Consider the following 18,182-nt stretch of genomic DNA (forward strand, 5'->3'; position numbering starts at 1 on the left):
TAAGTTTTTTGTTATTTTTATGCTTAAAGTTATTCTCTATGCTCTTTCCACACCATTATTGATTAATTGGTTTATGTTCATTAACTTGGGGGAGTAAATGTAATTTGCAAAAGTATGTTAAAAGATCATCACAACACACTTTACAAGTGGTTGTAGGCATCAGATTCCTAAAATTTGCTTATTCAAGTACACTATTCTTCAAAATCTTCATTTCCTAACTAACTTATTTACACTGTGTTTTTTACAGCCTGGTACATTATTCCCAGACCGTCAGTGTGTTACTTGACCGTCGTGTATTACTTGACCGTCGGTGTATTCCTGGACCGTGGGTGCAGATGCCGGTTATCCGACAATGTTTTTAGTTTGAACATGTTTGTGACAATAGGTTCTTTTAAGAAATGTGTGATTTTTTCCCATAATTAACCTGCTCTCGTAAAAAAAGTGTGGTTTTTGCCATGATAATTAAAATAAAATAACAAAATGAGTCGTTGGGCAAGGTTTCAAAGTTTTATCACCTTTTGACATATTATCTCTAGAAAATTATTAAGTGATATTTTGCATAAAAATTATATATATATATATATATATATATATATATATATATATATATATATATATATATATATATATATATATATATATATAATATGAACTTAATGAGGATTCATGCATGTTTTTACTTAATTTAAAGAGGAAACAATATTTTTGTTTTGGGTATAATTTGGTGCTGGGTTGTTTGTTTGTTTGTTTGTTTTTGAAATGATCATAGATAAAATCTTGAAAGATTACAAGAAATTGCATGGATAATGCCTTTTAAATTCTCAATTCAGTTTCAGTTTTTGAACCGGATTTAGATGCACCAAACCAATACCGAATTTTGGAATGTCGATTAACCGATAAATGAACCCCTAGAGCAAAACGGGTGTGGTTTCGATTATCTAGGTACGTCCGCTCATCTTTATTATTTACGGTTTCCTACTTACCGAGTAAACCAACTCCTTAAAGGTACAAATCTAAAGTTTCAAAATTTTATTTTAAATACAATCATCCAATAAAAAGTTAATAATTTCTAGTTTCTATTTATCATCAAATTTCATGTCAAGAAAATCAAATCTGGAAAAAAGACCAAAAGTAGAACATGTTACTATCACAACCTTTTTTTTTTTACAAAAGTGGTTGCTTTTATAAACTAACTTGAAAATCTTAGTTGCGATTTATTATAAAAGTTCATGTTAACAAAGGACCAAATTTGAAAAAATGACAAAACAATAGAACAAGTTCTTATAACAACCTATTTTTACAAAGGTGGTTGCTATTATAGATTTACTTTACAAGGTTGGTTGCTATTTATTGTCAAATTTCATGTAAAATATGACTAAATATGCAAAAATGACCAATAATCGATTAAGGCTCAATTAATTTAGATTTTTATTGCATTGTACCAAAACATGACTTTATCAAATATTTAAACATACATAACGTCGACCGGATATTCATATCAATGTATATATTAATTTTGAATAATTATTATAAATTTACACACAAAACGTCTATCTTTGTAAAATAATTAATTTTTGCAAATAATTGATTACTAATTACAATTTTGAATTATTAAGTGTCTTTTTTTCTTTGTAACCTAGTTCATATTTATGCCTCAAACTTTATTTAGCTTTTTTAACTTATATTTGTATGTGACTCTTGTGCTTAGGGATACATTTATATGATTAAGCATGAATTAAGTAAAAAATGAATATTTTTTATTATTTTTTTCGTGTTTGTCATTTTTTTTGATTTTGTAAATTGGTCGTGTTTGTATCAACAAAAGAACACGACATCATGTCATGTGGTGTTCGGCTTATGACTCTTTTTTTGGGTATTGTGTCGTGTTGGATAAAATACGAATTGATTGTCTGATTTGCCACTCATATTAAGACAATGTTTTAGAAAATACTAACTTAGCAATCGTAAAGCAAACCAATAATGGATCCGGCATGCCAAATGTTTAAAGGTGCTATGTATACCTAAGGAAACATAGTAAAGAAGAAACGACGTTATGAAATAAATAACATCATCATGGAGTAGTAAGTATGGTATATATTTGCGCAAAAATTTGAATTATGTTGAAGTTGTTTGAGTTATGATTAGCAAATTTCATATGAATGAATAAAATATAAAATAAAATTATATTACTAACCTCCTCGAATACATAACGTAATCAAGATAGGCGATAATGACGACGCGAAACACAATGCAGGTGTTGTTCATTGTGAATATTTCTAATGTTTTCAGTCCGTTTGAATTTACAAATTTAGCATGTTAAAGATAAATTGTAACATATATGAACATATTTCTAACGAAAATATGTATCAATATTGTCACCTCTAGTTAATATTAGTCTTCAACTTTTCCCTTGAAATGATTTCCGGTTGTAGTATTTGTATTTTATCTTAAATAAATCATACTATTCCCTTTTTTTTTGGTTTTTTTATAATGATATGTAGTTTCTTGGGTTCTTGTGATATTTAAGTTACCTCACAATTTGCATATCCACAAGTTTTAAAATAAAAATAGTTCATATATTATGCCATTAGATAGAAACTTCTTTAATTAACACGACCAATAACATTTACAAGCGCTACCATTGCCAGGAAGTAGTGTTTCATAAAAACACTCTGCCGCAATACTTGCACCATGTCTATACCTACAAGCATCCCAACAGTCCTCCGATACATCTTCCCCGTCACACCATTTCGGCTTAAAAGCTAGCAACTCAGTACACACACCATCACTTATTGTTGATATCATCATTTCAACTACAAAAAAAGGAGTATCATTTCTTTAGGTCAAATTTCATATCATCAAACCAATTTCTTATACAGAATAATATAAACTTTAATTTTGGTCGATTTAAACAAAAAACATTTTAATAATTATACACCCACATCTAATGAATAGGTATTATAAACATAAAATAATGCCTGATAAAACAAGGATAACGATAAGCACCACATTAAACACCACAATTGCTATGAATCGTGCCATATTCTCGTGGAATAAAAACCAAACAAATCAACTGAGCTAATTAATTCAAACGAATAATAAAGATGTCTCAACGTATAAATAACACAAATTTAAGTTTTAAAGATATTAACATAACAATATCTAGAAATTTGTCATAAAGACGTTTCTACGTTTCATTCATAAAACTATCCATAACTAACGTAATCAAATCAAATTTAAAATTATTATTTAATGCAATCAAATCAATTTTAGAACATTTTGTTTATACAATCGTATCATTTAATATTTTGATGAATTCAACCAAAATATTTGTTGTGAATCTTAAAAGGCATATCTTCAATCTACATAGCTGAAAATTTGAGATTTTGGGTTATATTTCATTTAAAGAACTTAGTTAAAAAAGAAACAAGTCAACTCATATAGGTTTTTTTCTATTGAAATGATATCCTATGTAACTTTATTTAAGAAAAAGTTACTGATTTGATCCTAACTTATTTCCTAATTATAATAATAAATTATTATTATTATTATTATTATTATTATTATTATTATTATTATATAGTTAAGTTCAAATGTTTATAATATTTATTGTGTGCATGTAGGATTGATTTTGGAACCGCAAGAACAATTTTTGGCCATAAAATTGACAAAATAAATGTTTAGGATATGATTTTTTTATCGTCAAAATCTTGCTAGATGATATGACATTTTCGTAAATAATTGCGAGAATTTGATAATTTTCGGGGAAAGACTAATTGTTAGAGGGTATAAGTGATAAAAACAAAAGGATTAAAAGAAAAAAAAATGAAAATGAAAATTCGGTCATGTGGCCTCTCCGGGAGCTGAAACGAGCCTCTACGCCCCCAACATGACAAATGTCCACCCTTTATTGGCTGTTGAGTTTTTTTTTACACCCGCTTAGTTTTTCAGCCATAACTTTTTCTTTTCTTTGAAAAAAAAATCTGAAGATACTAAAATTCTTAAAATTTAATTCTTTACAAAATAAGCAGAATCATGAAAATTTGGGAAAAATATTGTTTTTTTATTTTTTATATTAAAAAAAAACCCATAATTTTTTTCTAAAAATTATAAAAATTTAAGGAATACTTCTACTCATTATTATAATAACTTTGTAAATAGAATTTTTAAAAAATAATGTGTTTTGTATTCCAAACTTGATTTTAAATGATTAAAAGTTTTTAAAAAAAGTGTTGAACATAATATGATGGAAATAGAGATGATTCAAAAATATTATGATTCACTACGTTTATGATTGTTAACTTGTTATGATCTAAAAATATTTTGATTCAAATATTTAATGATTCTTAATTATTAGTATATTTTTGATGATTCAAAATTAAATGATTCCAAAAATATAATGATCCAAATGTTGTATTGAACAAAAACATTATTTAATTCAATATATTATGATGCAAATTAAAATGATCCAAATTAATACGATCCAAAAATATATGATGCATGTATCTTTATGATTCAAAATTTTATGATCCAAAAATAATATGATTCAAAAAAAAAAGTATGAACGAAAAATATTATGATCATTTATATTCTTCTTGTTTAAAATTGTATAATTGTTAATCATTAAAAACTCAAACCGATATTTAGTTTAAAAAATCAAAAAACTCCCTACCATCTTCAAGTGTGTAGTAAATATATCAAAAAAACGAAAAAAAAAGTAAAACCTTTTAAAAAAACAAATAATGAAAAAGCGAACAAAAATTAAAAACTTTATGACCGAACATATGTCTATTTAAAAATAATTCAACAAAAAAATAATAAAATGAAAAAAAGAAAATAAATGAAAAAGAAAAGAAAAACTCATTTAAATGACGTTGCATGAACGTTCGTCGCACATGATTATTCATTCGAGTCCGTATTACGTTCCATGCACGTGTACCCATAACCTTTAGGCAAAATCCTACATTTTGCCAACTTAAAATTATTTAGTTATACTTTTGACAAAATATGTTTTTGAAAATTATTAGTCATTGCAATTATATTAAATAATAATTTATACATTAAGTGTTGGGTGAATAATATAGGTAGGGTGATGGTGGAGAACCGGTTTCCTTATGGATCGTGTAAGTTTACTTTCCGAACTGATATTTCCACATTATGTCTGGGGTATAGGAAATCCAATCTACAATAATCCAAAAAGATACTTGTGTAACTAGGCACAGAAACACTAGTCAAATCGCTAGAGAATTATGAGTTCATTTAAGAAGAAGAAGAGTTGAGAAGGGTTTCTGTCTACAGCTCAAAGAAGGAGTCGTATATAAGCATGGCATATTATGGTTTTAGATAATGTTATTTGTCATTTCCCCTTAATAATAGGAAATATACTAAATTTTTATTCTTGTATGAAGACTTAGTGGAAGGGCGGGCAGTAATGAATGCCAAGAAAGAAGTTACATTTAATTTGTTGGCTCTTTCTTAATTTTTTTTTTGGAAACAACGATATTTTTATTAAACTGACCCAGTAAGCAAGGAGCGCTAAACAGGGGCCACCATAAGACATTACAATTCATTGAAATCAATACAATTATAGAGATGCAAAAGGAGAAACATTCCAATCCACCCAGTTACAAATTCCATTTTTACCCCTTACTTTAAGCTAAAGATACACCAATGATTTGAAAATCTCGAACACTTTTGAAGGAGAGCTTGTGTACCTCTAAAAAAACCTTTTATTTCTTGTTTTTCCATAGAGTCCATATTAGCCCATAGCAGATGGCAGTTAGTCTCTTCCTTCTTTTCGAACACCTTCCTTATTTGTTTGCAAATTCCACCAGGTCACCAACACTTTAAACTTTTATATTGTCAATCCCACACCATCTTGATATCTTATCATAGATCATAGTAGCATATGAGCACCCAACTATAATGTTATCAGCAGTCTCTGAGCCATTGATACATGATCCACATAAAGTGGAGTCGAGCTTGATGCCTCTGTGTACAAGTGCTTCTGCAGATGGGATGCGCCCTAGAGCAGCTTTCCATACATAAATCGATGCATGTATAGGAGATAGTTTACTCCACATGATTTGTATCTGTGACATACTTGTAAGCAATTTTTGGTCTAGTTTCTCCCTAAGTGAGGTAACTTTGTATATACCATCCAAATTTAGACATCAGGAGAAATAGTCTATACCGGATTGAAGCCAGGTGGGAGCTGTTAACCTAATAATATTTTGGGCTTTATTTTATATTGGGTTTTATGATTGGTCCTTTTCGCTAGGAAACCCTAATTAGCTTGTCTATATATTATGTCTTTCCTTTTCATTGTATTTGTACTTCTCTTTGATAATAATATGAAACCCTAGCCGTTATATGTATTTCATTCGTTAGTTTACATGGTATCAGAGCTTGGTTGATTATCTGTAGTTTTTCGTTTTTTTTGGGGCGAGTACTGTTCATCGACACTGTTCATCGGGGGGCGATTACTGTTCATCGGCGATTAGTGTTCATCGACACTGTTCATCGGCAATTACTATTAAAACAAAGAAATGTTTTCTGTTTAATTGCTAACCGTCTTTATACTAATATTGCTCAATTACATCTAAATTGTGAGATTGGAAAGAAAATACATAAAATGATTTTACCCTTCCTTGAATTTAAGGAAGATGATGTTATAGCAGAGTGTGAATCAGAAGTATACTCTGAAGAAACATCCATGTCGTATAGGCTAGGTTTGGATAAGATAGAAACTTTCATCGATTCTAAGGAACATAAAAGTATGTTAAAAGATATCTTAGATGAAAATGATAGGTTAAAGATTAAAACTGAAACTATACAAACATTCGATGAGTCAAATGCCAAAATTGTTAAAGATAATAAAATAAACTTAGATAATTCGTTTGAATTTGATGCGGAGAGTGAAATGAATGAAATCTCAGTAGAGGATGTAGTTGATTGTTCTAAGTTTGTGAAAAATGAAACCAAGAACGAAAAACCTCTTATTTCAGAAAACTCGGTTGAGCTTGCTCGTCTGTCAAAAGAATAGAAACTGAAACTCAAGGAAAAAGCCTTGGTCTATCAAAAGGTCCAGACCGTGCCAAATCAGGTTTATGCTATGACTGGAGTCACTCAAAGACAAACAGCAGAATTAAGGATAATGGTTGACGAGGATAACGCTGAAGGATGCGAAGACAATTTCTGGTCTGCTCCCATTGATAATGCAGATGAGACTGTGGGACTGTCTGAGAAAACCACGTGGAGAGTCAAAGGAAGATACATACCAGAACCCATCAATAAACCTTCCAGTTTCGATATTCCCAGCACAAGTGGAACTAAAGATGTTCCTGAGGAACCATTGGATGAACCTGGTGTTCCAATCAAGAGGGAAGAACCGAAAGGTCTACTCAAGAGACAGGAAGCACCGAAAGTTCAAACTAAGGAGAGTATAGAGGAAGGTAAGACAACTTCAACTCAGAAGGAGAAACCATAGGCCAGCTTCAATGTTCAAAAATCTCAGAAGGAGCTAGCCAAACAGAAAAGACTTAGAAATCAAAGATATGCCTCGAATATGAATGAACGGAAAAGGCATTGGAATTCTCAAAATCCTAACTATAAGCCTCCTAGAAAAGAAACCATGGACAAGGGAAAGGAAAAGATGAAGGAAAATTTAAGCCCAAATTCATTTTATTCCAAGTCTCAGATTCGAAAGTCGAGTCTCAGTGCAGAACATACTTTTGGTCCCAAAACCAGATTCGGTCCTCGACCTAGTTTCGGTCCTAATTCTGGTTATGGATCCTCCAAGTCTCAAGATGAAACAAATTCTTTAAAGGACATCAAAGGAAAAGGAAAGCTGGAATCAGATTCCGAGAAGGAAAATAAGAGATCTTCCACTAAACCTAGGAATCAAACGAAAAACACTAAACCATCTAAAGCAACACCAAAAGATAAACTAAAATTTAAAGAACATAAAACAAAAATTAAGGTGTTTACCATCAAAAGAAAAGATCAAACCACTCTTGTTAAACGAACTTATTTAGTTGATGCTTCTATAGTCATTCCTTTCTCTGTGAAAAACTCACCAGGACCCAAGAAACTTTGGGTTCCTAAATCTGCTTGAATTTGCAGGTAATCAGTGACAAACAGTTTGACGACGAATGGTATATAGACAGCGGCTGCTCGCGTCACATGATAGGGAGAAAGGATGAGCTAAGGGAGTTTCGGTCTCTAAAAGATGGTGGATCTGTGAAGTTTGGAAACAATTCCTATGGCACAATCAAAGGATATGGGATGATAACTAATGGAGACTTCTCTATCAGAAAGGTGGCTTATGTAGAGGGATTGCAGCACAACCTCATCAGTGTATCACAATTAGTTGTGGGCACATGGTTGAAGGTATCATTCGATGATGAGGGGTCTGAGATATTTAAAAAACAAACGAAGAAGGTTCTACTGAAATCTGCACGAAAAGGAGAAATGTATCCTCTGAATCTTAATCCAATTCGGGGGATACCAGCTATCTGTCTGCTGTCAAAGGCAAACACCGATGAAAGTTGGTTATGGCATCGACGTCTATCTCACCTAAACTTCAAAGATATCAATAAATTAGTGATTGGTGATCATGTTCGAGGTCTTCCTCTTCTTAAGTTCGATAAGGAGCATTTATGTGCAGCATGTAAGATGGGTAAGCAGAGCAGAAAAAGCCATCCTACACGCATCAATACTAAAATAGTGGAAGCACTTGAGCTATTACACATTGATTTGTGTGGACCTTCTACTATAGAAAGTATCAGTGGAAGTAAGTACATTCTGGTTATTGTAGATGATTTTTCACGCTTCACTTGGGTTTTCTTTCTTAAACAGAAATCAGATGCAACTCCCAAGCTGAAGATGTTCATAAAGCAAGTGGAAGTCCAATTAAAGAAGACAGTAAGAAACATCAGAAGTGACAACGGGCTGGAATTCAAGAACAAGGATTTTGAAGACTTTCTGGATGATAAGGGGATCAATCACAATTTTTCGGCCCCTTATACACCACAGCAGAATGGGATTGTTGAAAGACGAAACCGCTCGTTGTGTGAAGCAGCCAGAACCATGCTAAGTTACGCTTCTCTACCTTTATACTTTTGGGCTGATGCCATTGCTGCTGCTTGCTATACTCAGAATCGGTCCTTGCTCAATAAGAGATTCTCCATAACTCCATATGAGATCTTAAACAATTAGAAACCGAACGTCAAGTTTTTCCATATTTTCGGTTCAAGGTGCTTTATCTTTAATTCTAAAGAGAACCGAAATAAGTTTGATGTTAAAGTTGATGAGGGCATATTTCTGGGTTACTCTCTGTCATCAAAAGCATACCGGGTGTTGAACAAGCGTTCTAAAAGAATAGAAGAGACTTATTATGTCACCTTTGATGACAATTATATGAAGAAGGTTCAGAGGACAGAAAGTGCTTCAGAAGACATATTCCCAGAATCCGGACAAGTCTCGGTTCCAATATCCAACCTGTTTGAGGAATACATTCGGTTATTCGATGAAGCAGAAAAAGCAATTTATTCAGAGGCAACAGCAGCAGACAACAAAATCGATAATCTAAAGAAGGTCATAGACGAAGCTGCTAAAACGATGGAAACCGAACCTCCAACTCCTACGTCATCAACCAGCTCTTCAAACAAAGATTCAACGTTCCAGGGAGAGAGCTCTACCACTTCAAAAATATCCGAAGTTCCTGTTGAGGGGGAGAATCCAAGTTCATCCCAAAATCTAAAAGTTCAGATGATACAGAAACAACTGATCCAAAACTAACAAGTGAAATTCCAATCAAGGGGGAGATACCCACTACAGACTCTGCTGAAGACAAAGGTTTCACTTCGCCAGTCGAGGGGGAGAAGGAGAAAGCAACTGATAGTTCTACTGACGAAGGTGAAGGTGGTCAGTCAGATGTTGAAATTGAAGTAGAAGCGGAATTGAATCCAGAATATGATCCAAGCTATCCTCCATTAGTTAAATGGACAAAGGACCATCCCAAAGAGCAAATTATTGGTGAAACTTCCGAAAGTGTTCTAACTAGATCTCAACTAAAGGCGAAACAAACTGCATTATTCTCTAAAGTGGAATTTTGTATGTTTAATTCATTTATCTCCAAATAGAGCCGAAAAGTGTAGATGCTGCTCTTGATCATTCTAATTGGGTTCAAGCAATGCAGGATGAGCTTCATGAGTTTGAACGCAACAGAGTTTGGAGGTTAATTCCTACACCAAAAGATGCCTCTGTTGTTGGTCTGAAATGGGTATTTAGAAACAAGCTGGACAAAGAAGGGAATTTCATTCGTAATAAGGCTCGGTTGGTTGTAAAAGGCTATTGTCAAGAAGAGGGGATAGATTATGAAGAAACTTTTGCTCCAGTGGCAAGGTTAGAGTCTGTTCGAATTTTTCTTGCATATGCTGCTCACAAGAACTTCGAAGTTTTCCAAATGGATGTCAAATGTGCATTCTTGAATGGAGAATTAGAAGAAACCGTCTATGTTGAGCAACCGCCTGGCTTTGTGAATGAAAAATACCCGGATCACTGCTATGTGCTGGATAAAGCTGTTTATGGGCTAAAGCAAGCACCAAGAGCCTGGTATGAAACGCTTACTCGCTTCTTAAAATTGTCAAAATTTAAACAAGGTTCGGTTGACCCAACCTTCTTTCGTAAGAAGGAAGGCGAGCATTTGATGATTGTTCAGATTTATGTTGATGATATCATCTTCGGCTCCACGAATCCTAGCTTAACAGCTGAATTCAGGAAGTTGATGGAAACTAAATTTGAAATGAGCACAATGGGTCCAATTAATTTTTCCTTGGTTTGAATATTAGACAGGGACCAGAAGGAATCTTTATAAACCAGGAAGCATACACCAAAAATTTACTGACTAAATTTGGAATGAGGGGTGATTCAAAAGTGAAGGTTCCTATGGCATTTGGCACTAAGCTAACTCCATCCCTGGAGAAACCTCTTGTGGACATAACCCTTTATTGATAAATGATAGGATCCCTTATGTATCTAACAACTAGTAGACCAGATATCATGTTTTTTGTTTGTTACTGTGCCAGGTTTCAAGCCAATCCAAGAGAACCCCACATGCTTGCTGTGAAGAACATTTTTCGATATCTGAAGAAAACTTCATCTCTCAGTCTCTGGTATCCCGCAAGATCTGGATTCTTCATTCAAGCCTTTTTTGATGCTGATCTAGGAGGATGTGGACTGGACAGAAAAAGTACTACAGGAGGATGTCAATTCCTTGACGGAAAACTTGTCAGTTGGCAATCTAAGAAACAAACTTGTGTTTCCTTATCCACAGCAGAAGCAGAATACATTGCTGCCGCATCTTGTACCTCTCAAGTTGTGTGGATTCAAAGTCAATTAAGAGATTATGGGCTTAGCATGAAAAAGATCCCTCTCTATTGTGACCCGGAAAGTGCAATTAGGATTTGTCATAATCCGGTGCAACATTATAAAACCAAGCACATTGCACTTAGGTATCATTTCATCAAGGATCATGTAGAAGACGGGAACGTAGAAGTACATTTTGTTCGTTATGCTGATCAACTGGCTGACATCTTTACTAAAGCCTTGCCAGAAGCAACCTTTAACAAAATCTTACAAGGCTTGGGCATGATGGAAGGAGAGTCGGTACCGAATCCTTAAATCTCTCATTAAAAAAAATTAGACAACCGAAATAGACAGACCGCTCCGTCTATCTCTGCTCCAGATTTTTAGGGAACCGAAATGGACAGACTGCTCTGTCTATCTCGGCTCCGTAATTCTCAGGAACAGAAATGAACCGAATGATCAATCTATTTTGTTTCACTCATTAAAAGATAAGGTTTTGGTTGTATATAATGTAAATATTTTATCTTTTTGTTTTTATTCTTTTTCAGAAAATTCCAAAAATCCAAAAATATTTTATCTTTCTGTTTTTATTCTTTTTCCGAAAATTCCAAAAAAAAATCCAAAAATATTTTATCTTTCTGTTTTTATTCTTTTTCAGAAAATTCCAAAAACCCAAAAATATTTAATTTGTTTAGATTGCTTGTTTGTTTTGTTTGATGTCTTTCTTTAATAGGCAAACACAAGTATAACCGACTATGGATCCAAGGCAGGTATGTTTCAAATTTAACACAACCTAGTTAAGAGTCCCTAGAAGCATGCTGCTGCATGTTGTCTTAAGCCTCTACGATCTTGACTAGGCCTTACTGATTCGATCGATACCCATCGTTTCTTCCAAATCAGGCTATTTTTCATCACTCGGTCTAGACCTACCATACTCTTCTCATATGAGTTAAGAGTTATTCTGCTCTGTCATGATTATCTAGCAGAAGGTACATTCGGTTCTTAAGCCACCTCCTTATATTCTCCGTCTACTTTCGGTTCACTAACGTAACCCTTGAGACTCTCGGTCTTTACCACTGAGGTTTATGGTTACACAACATCTGTGTTTATGATCTTGGATACGTTTACCACGTGCTAAGTGAAACCCAAAATCCAACACCAAAAATGAATTGACGGTGAGTGATATACTCAAGAATTTACTGGTTACCTAAGGAAATCTCTTTTTATTTTTTTATGCGTGATCTTTTATGAAATTGTCTACAGCCAAGACATTTCTTCCCAAAGAGATCCGATTTGTTTTTTTTTTTTTTTTTGAGATTTCTGCTTCCTATACGTCATTAACATAGTATATCCCACCTACCTGTTCAACAGATCACATTGGTCTCACAGGTACCTCTACCAACAATCGGTTTTATGTTAAAGCTCGATGTTCGGTTGGAGGAAAGCTACCCTATGCCTATGCTTAAAGTAAGCCTTTCAATGTTTATTAACAAACAGTTGATCGTATTTTTCGAGAAACCACACAAGCACTTCAAGTCTCTCTTGACTTTGAAGGAAGTGATTCTTGCCCGGAATCATCTGCTTTCGGTCTTATAATAAGACATCACTAACATCCCATACACTCTTAATTTATTTCTTTATCTTTCACACTCTTATGCACGAAAATTTATATTTTCCAACATTCTTATTGTTGTTTGGTATAAGTTTTGGTTATCGATTGTAACCAAACATAGGGATATTTGGAATTTCAAATGTTAAGTGAAGATAAGATTTAGGCGCGCGATTTTAATCCGTTTCAAAATTCACGCGTGCTGACGCATTCCTGGGATTAACCACACTGTCACATCGCGCTTTTTCAGGCGTCGCTTTAGCAACCTCATCATCACGACTTTCTCTCTCCTAGGGATGAACGTTTTATTTGTCTCATACCAGTCTCGAGTTCTCTCAATCCTAAAAGTTCACACTGTTCATCTTCTTCTTCGCTCAACAATAGCAACTTCTTCTTCTGCACATGATTAGACTGCAACATCATCTTTGCTCACAATCAAACCCAACCAAAATATGATTATCGAACTGACTCCGTTCGTATATGACTCATATATGTTGTATGTTGTGGAGTGTCTCAAGTATTCCCCCTGGTTTTTGCCCTAACCCAGGTTGAAGTTGTTCTAATGTCGCTGTTGTCACAAGTCTATTCCTCGACGACTTACGACAAAAACAAAGACCATATCTACTTTACCATTCACGACAAGAAGTCCTCCATCTCAAAGGCAAAGTTCTGTTCAATTTTGGGTCTTGCAGTTGATTCTTCGATCAGCTCGCCTGATTTTATCACTACAGCGCAATTATTCACCATGATGTATGAAATGGGGTATACGGATGTGCTCACAACAATCACAAAAGTGAAGAAATCTTGTTTCCCATCGCAATGGAATGGGTTGCTGACACTGCTAATTAAGGGTTTGACAGAACGGTGTGGTGGTTCAGATACTACAAGCAAGGGTTTTCTCACCATTCTTTATGGTTTACACAACGGGATCAACCTTGATTATGGCTCCATAATCTGGTCCCAAGTGGTGCAGAGTTTAAATACCACGACTCGTCATTCTGAGATTTCAAGTGGTCGCTTCTGGACCTTAATTACAAGGAAGGCTATCGATTCTTTGGAGATTCCAGTTATGAAGGATGCTCTTCTTGGTACTATTTCTACATTCCATACGAAGAAGATATATCTGAACCACGTAAGTTTCATCACTATGGAATGATTCCTGAAACAATGTACAGGTGTGTTTCGGCACAAAGCAATGTTATGGCAGATTATGGGAAACTATCTCCTATTGGACCAAGAGTTTTGTCTGCAGAACAACAAGCTGCATTGGATGCTTTGGAGCAGCCGGCTAACAGGGGAAAACGAGTAACAAAGAAAGAGAAAGAATATGCTAAGGTGGGTAAGCTAAAGTCTTCCAAACAAAATTCTGGTGAAGGACAATCTTCTCAATCGAAACCGAAAAAGATAAAGAAGATGGCCAACCGACCCAAGGAGAACTCTCCTTTAGGACCAGATCCTGTTGATGATCAAGATGAAGAAGAGGAGAATCCTCATGTCTCACCCCAAGAGTCCAATCCTCCAAGATCTCCAACTCCACCAGAATCTCCTAAACAGGTCCTCATTCCAACCCCACCTCCATCTCCAAAAACTACCAAAGTTCCAACCCCACCACTAAAAGACAGGTTCACTGCCTTTGTGTGCTAAATATATTAATAAAAGTGGGGATAAAACAAGTGCATTTTACACACATCAAGTTTTTGGCGCCATTGCCTCAGTAATTAAGTTGTATGAACATCTCTTAGTTATTAATTTCATATGATTTATTGTGACCACATAGTTGTATGTCTAGGAATAACGAACGTGAAACTAGAATTAACTAGAAGATAGGTAAGTTAATGTGTAAGCTTGTTGGATGAACATCGACAAGAGGTTAATTGAAGGGCCAATTTAGTTAACCACTACAAGTCTTACTTAACCCGAATCAATAATCTAGGAAACCCGTTAATTTTTCACACAAGGTTCTTTAGCAAGCTAAAATAACAAAAATTCACCAACTTAGAATTAATCCTACCAATCAATCAAACCATATTGTCAACTTTGTATCCCCAAACAGAAGTCTAAAGGTTTTAGCTCATAATTGAAGTAAATAACAGCAAACAAACAAAGTCAAATTGTTTAACCATAATGATAAAACAAGAGAATAAGTGGAATGATGAAATTTTGCCTCAATTCTTCTTCAGGATTGAATTCTAGCTTCTCTCGTCGTCTTCTAGGGTTTTTCTGCATTCTCAATCGCATCTAAACTCTTCTGAATCGTTCCAGAATTCTTCTTAAATAACTTTGTGTGAGATAAATCCCACACAAAGGATCGATTAAATTAGAATTTAATGTTAATTTTTAGAACCGTTCCCCTTTCCAGAATATATATATATATATATATATATATATATATATATAAATAAATATATATATATATATATATATATATATATATATATATATATATATATATATATATATATATATATATATATATATATATATATAAACGCTTCTCATTCGAACCCTAACGAATGGGGGAAGTTTAGGACGATTTTTGGAGGCCAGAAGGGTTCTTAGAAGCTGTGGTTCGAGATTTCAACCTAGATATCAAATTGGAAGAAGATCAAAGGCAATAACACACTACTTTTATCTTAATCTTTTGCATAAACCATGTTTCAATCATTAGATTATGTTTTTAGTTTGTTATTTGTTGTAGATATGAGCTAAAAACTCATAACTTCTGTTTAGGATAGATGATTTTGTGATTATGGTTTGATTTATGGTAGGATTGATTTAATATTGGTGATTTTGTTGATTTTAGCTTGTTAAAGAACCTTATATGTGAATGATAACTATTTTTCTGTTAATAGGAAGATAATTAAATAGTATGAACATCTTTTAATTGTCAACCTCATATGTTTATATGACCACTTTATCATATGTCTAGGATTAATGAACATGAAACTAGAATTAATAAGAAAATAGGTAAATTCATATGTGAGCTTGTGTGATGACCATCAACAAGAGGTTAACTAAAGGACCAAAATTAGTTAACCATTACAAGTCTAAATTAACCCGAATAAATAACCTAGTGAATTAAATTAAATTAGACAACTGGCCACTGTTTGAGTTAGTTTGTTCTCTAAGGATTAGTGCAGCGAACGTGAATCTAATCACTTGAATCGGTAGCCAATAAAAGAATTAATCCATTGCACTATTACCATAATATCAACCATAAGATCAATTGAGTTGAACTAAACAGTAGTTCCCTTCGTTATTGGATTTAGTTGAATCTTTGTTTATCTAGTTCTTAGTTTCTTAGTTTAAATTTTAGTTAATTGTTTAAGTTTCTAGTCTTGCAAAACTAGAGAAAACCCATTTTCTATTACTTGTTTTATTTAGATAATATTAGCATTTATTTTAATTGTTTACCATTCCCTGTGTTCGATACCCTACTTGCTTGAACTATATTACTAATCGATAGGTACACTGCCTTTCATGTGTTTATTTTGTGTCTAAGTTAGTAGGATTAAAACTAGTTGGTTTTACACACATATAAAATTAGTTATTAGTTTAATTTTCCGTTCCCTGAGTTCGATACCTTACTTACTAAACTATACCACTAAAAGACAGGTTCACTGCCTTTGTGTGCTAAATATATTAATAAAAGTAGGGATAAAACAAGTGCATTTTACACACATCAAGTTTTTGGCGCCGTTGCCGGGGAACGGTTCTAAATAATTAATCTAATTCCTAATTTTTTCGATCCTTTGTGTGAGTTTACTTGCATAAAGTTACTTTATTGCAATTTAGTAGTTAGTAATTAGGTTTTAGTATCTGTTTTAGTTTTAATATTAAGCTAATAATTTTCTCAAAAACACACTGGTACTCGCCGAGTGCAGTCGCACCTACTCGGCGAGTACAAACGTATTCAGCAGTTAATTTTCGAATTTTTTTAGTACATTTTTTTGTTCGTTTTACGCTTTTGTTCTGTTTATTTCAGGACTTTCATGACCAGAGGATTACACACCCCGCTGGTACCCCCGTTTGAAGATCCCGAATCCGCATTAAAAAGAAACAAAGGAAAGGACGTGGAGAGCTCGAGTACACCAAAGAAGTCACATTTGTCCAATTTGAAGACTGTTTTTGGGAAAAAGAAGAGTAGCAAATCAGGAGCATCCAGTGCCTCTTTGACAATCGAGGACCCAATTCAAGAAGATATTTAGTACGAGACCGAGGAAGAAGAGGAACCTACATACGAGCACAACACCGATTCTGAGGAAGAGTTAGCTATCACAATGGCTAACATTGATGAAATCCCCATGGGAGAATGGAAGAAGAGGATGTGCGACGACACTGGCCTGGGACTTGTGCAACCCGCAATTCCCGCGACTGCTACCTTCGAGCTAAAGGGTCATATCCTAGCCTTACTTAAAGAAATACCTTTTTATGGAAAAGACCATGAAGATGCCTACAAGCATTTGGACAAAGTCAATGATGTAGCTGATTACTTCAATGTTCCAAATGTGCCCCGCAAGACTCAGCTACTTCGTATGCTCCCGGTGACATTCAAAGGTGCTGCAAAAGACTGGCTCAAGTCACTTCCCCCCGGATCAGTCACCACTTGGGCCAAGATGAAAGAAGAATTCATTGATCACTTTTGCCCACCTTCCAAGATAGCCAAGTTGAAGAAGGCCATTGCTAACTTTGAACAACAAGCTGGAGAGTCGCTATACGAAGCATGGGAGAGGTACAAGAGCTTACTAAGAAACTGCCCACACCATGACCTAAACAGCCAGCAAGAAGTATCCATCTTCTATGATGGAGTTAATGTCACAACCAGGAAGTTACTAGACTCGCAAGGCCCGCTCACAAATAAGCCGCCCCCGGTGATCAAAGAATTGATTGAAGAATTATCTAAACACTCTAGAGAATACCACAACCCTAGACATGATGTCACTAGGGGAGCCGCTTATGCAGCTACTGAAGACTTATCCGCGGTCATGGCTATGCTAAAAACCATGGATAGGAGGATGGATAAGATGGATCAAACAATCCATGCTATTCGGGTGGGTTGTGAAAACTGCAATGGGCCTCACCTCACTAGAGACTGTGATTTAGATGAGAATGGCAACAAGAAGGCGCAAGTGTGTTACTCAAGTGGAGACCGATATGATGAAGACTGGCGCAAACAAAAGAAAGATTAGCTCCCTTATGAAGA

General features: G+C 34.3%; 1 non-coding gene across 1 annotated transcript; it reads right to left on the reverse strand.

Annotated features, from left to right (window-relative positions):
• Positions 1–17,643: 17,643 nt before the first annotated feature.
• Positions 17,644–17,750, reverse strand: LOC111920572 (small nucleolar RNA R71). Its single transcript, XR_002859927.2, has one exon. It is a non-coding gene; the product is annotated as a small nucleolar RNA R71 (small nucleolar RNA).
• Positions 17,751–18,182: the final 432 nt, after the last annotated feature.

This window comes from Lactuca sativa, chromosome 5 (assembly GCF_002870075.4).
Source record: "Lactuca sativa cultivar Salinas chromosome 5, Lsat_Salinas_v11, whole genome shotgun sequence".
In the NCBI taxonomy this organism is placed as follows: Eukaryota; Viridiplantae; Streptophyta; class Magnoliopsida; order Asterales; family Asteraceae; genus Lactuca; species Lactuca sativa.